The 3,277-nt window shown below is 41.5% G+C and overlaps 1 pseudogene; it reads right to left on the reverse strand.

The window, feature by feature from the left end:
• Positions 1–557: 557 nt before the first annotated feature.
• On the reverse strand, positions 558–1,787 carry LOC119333630 (annotated as a pseudogene).
• Positions 1,788–3,277: the final 1,490 nt, after the last annotated feature.

The raw sequence follows: 3,277 nt of genomic DNA on the forward strand, positions 1-3,277 counted from the left end.
TAAAATGTGCTTATGGGGATTTACCGGGATTGTTGTTCGTTGTTTCCGGCCTCATTTAAACTTGCCTAGATAGGTAGTTTTGTTTTGCTTCACCTCTTGCCATGTTAATCAACATTTAATATTGTTGAGTAAAACGAAAGAGAACTAAATAAGTCATGTGGTGTTTCGTCTTTATGCAACTCGTTGCATATGGAGCTCCATTTAATTTGTAGGTTTGCTTGTGCACTTTGTCATGCCATGCCATATGCCTCATTAATCCGGACATGCATCATATTTGGTTGTGCATCATGTCATGCTTATGTGGTGGTTGTTTACTACGGTGTTTGCTTCTTTTCGGTGTTTCTTCTTCGGGTTGGTTTCGATAACGTTGCGTTTGTGAGGATTCGTTCGACTACGTCCGTTTGTCTTCTTCATGGACTTGTTCTTCTTCTTTGCGGGATCTCAGGCAAAATGACCATACCCTCGAAATCACTTCTATCTTTGCTTGCTAGTTGCTCGATCTATTGCTATGCCGTGATACCTACCACTTGCTTTATCATGCCTTCCATATTGCCATGTCAAGCCGCTAACTCACCTTTTCTAGCAAACCGTTGTTTGGCTATGTTACCGCTTTGCTCAGCCCCTCTTATAGCGTTCCTAGCAAACTCCAACGTTGTGGCATTTGAAAGGCCATCAAGTATACGATGATCCACTTCTGTGTCATCGTCATAATGAAACTCATCAGACCGTAGACTAATCGAAGCTGACACTAGAGAAGACAGATCTCAGGTTACTATAGCACCAGAACAACATTCTGGGTCAATGATAGAGAGATGGTTAAGGTTCCTAGCACCAATCAAGAGATCATTGCCAATAACACACTGGATGATATGTAGAACCTTGAGTGAGCTCGATGAGATCCCCTTGTATAGAGAATGCAACTGTCCAGCTCTAGATGTTCGAGCACAGGCCAATCGTAATTCAGCGGCTTATCAAACCAATCATTCAAACGGACATACTAGAGCCTGATTCTTTTGAGGTACGGAGAAGGAAACATTGCTGTACTATCCAAAATGAAGAATCCAGAAATATGAAGGAGACGAACTTTGTGCTTGATGGCATGACGAATCCACACAGACCTCTTCTTACTACTGCCCCCCGTGATGAAGACCCGGACCTCATCCAAGGAAACAGTGCCATCACGCAAGAGCAGTAAGTGGTCCACGAAGTTCTCCAGCTTGTGGTTATCAAAGCAAGCACTGCCCACATCAGTTTTAACCACGAAGTCTTTGTTGTTGATGTGGATAAATGGTGCAGAGCTCCAGAGATTGCGCCACCTTGGTGAGAGAAGACTTGTGCGGACGACCTCCGGCGTCGGCAGGAAGGACATCACATGGTGGAGCAGATCGTCGGGCAGGCTGCTGAGCCTGTCGACACCGTTATCGTTGCCTCGCACACTCTTGGAACCACAGGGAATGGATGCAGGTGCCGACATTTTATCAAACATGATGGCTGCATGAATCAACAAAGGGCAAAGCCAATGCATAAATAATCAAAATCACAGATATACACATTGAAGAAATCCTAGATATACACGATGAGATGAGATGGTTCCATACACAAGACGATATCAATCTTGAAGCAGCTGTACTGGCGATCACACAATGCGACCTTATGTAAAAGGATACAGTCTAGGAAAGGAAAATACATATGCAGCCTCGAGCAAAACTCTGTGGAACATTTCAGCTGTAAATGCCAACATCCTTCTACATTTGTGTCTATGACATTTCTTCCGAGCAAACTTCTAAGCAAAATAAGTCTATACTGGGTTAGCAACCTTTCGTTACTTGAATGGAAATATTGATTCTTGCACTGAAAAAAAAGAGGTAGGGGGAGAATGACTTCAACGCACTAATAGGAATTTTGCTAAGCAGTTATGTTGTCTAAGATACTGAAATAATCCAATAATCACTGCTTCAAATTTTTTTTGTATTCTTAAAAACATTTCACTTTGAATTACAACATTCAATGATTGACGACAGTTAAACATAAGCTCAACAGTAGTAGCAAAAATGGTGGTAGATGCAGAGTATGGTAGTCAGTTTGCAACAAACAGAAATTTTAGCCCACTTCATCTGGCTACAAAAAGGGAAATGTGGTGATCATTATGTTATTTCACATAAATCTGTAAAATAACTTAACAGTTCATGCACTCACTTTAGTCTTTGCAAATAATCTAGAGATTGACCAAATTATGCACAGAGCTAGCAATCTCTAGGTAACACCACTGGCACCGTTCTGCAGATACCCCATCTGACGTGCATACGCACAAGTGATTAGCTACTCCTGCTGACCTCTTAAACTGGTTCGTCCAGAAATGGCTAGGGTTCTTCACTCCGATTTCCGCTGGTAGAAACTGAAGGTGTACTGACCTAACAGTCGGGGAGGTGCTACAGCGGTGGTGGTGCCCGATGACTCGGTCGAGGCGTCGGCGATGCGGCGCAGCGAGCTGGCGATGGGGGCGGCGGCGCGGCGCGGCCGCGAGAAGCAACTGGTGTCTCGCTCTCACTCACTCCATTCGCGTGCTACAGCAATGGGCCGCCTTTCCACTGAGCAACTGGTCAGCGACAATAATTGGGCCCAATATGGTCTGGCCGACGAAGAGCATAATAAAAAATCTAGCCCAATAAGAAAATTTGTGTTAGGGCATCCCCACCCTCAAAAGGTAATATTCAAGACGCTGGAAGGATAATAACAACACCAGAGTTTAAACTAAGTATATGTAATCTCTCTGCTTCAACATAATTAAAGTTTTTGGATTGTCCTGAGTCAAACTTCATTATGTTTGACCAAGTCTATAACAAAATTTATCAACATCTACGAAACCAAATTTTACTTCACTAGATTCATTATGAAATGAATTTTTCTATTATATATATTTGATATTGCAGATATTTACGGATTTTTATATAGACTTGATCAAACTTTAACATTTTGACTTAGAAAATTCCTAGAACTTCAATTATTTTCGAATGGATGGAGTATTAATTTTTTTGTTTTGTTTTTGTGAGAACTACGTATATCCAGCGTGCCATGGTTGAAATCTTGAAGTACTTCCAAGAGATCTCAACGTACCAGAAGCCAATATTTTTTGAGAAAGAAAAATCAATCAAAATCATTATGTTCAGTTTAAAATAGTGTTTCTACACTCCAAGGGAGAAAAAAATTCAAGCTTGATCAACTTCAGAAAGTTCTATTGGGAATCGATAAACGGGAAAATAAAGATCAGTACATGACC

This window comes from Triticum dicoccoides, chromosome 7A (assembly GCF_002162155.2).
Source record: "Triticum dicoccoides isolate Atlit2015 ecotype Zavitan chromosome 7A, WEW_v2.0, whole genome shotgun sequence".
Taxonomy (NCBI): domain Eukaryota; kingdom Viridiplantae; phylum Streptophyta; class Magnoliopsida; order Poales; family Poaceae; genus Triticum; species Triticum dicoccoides.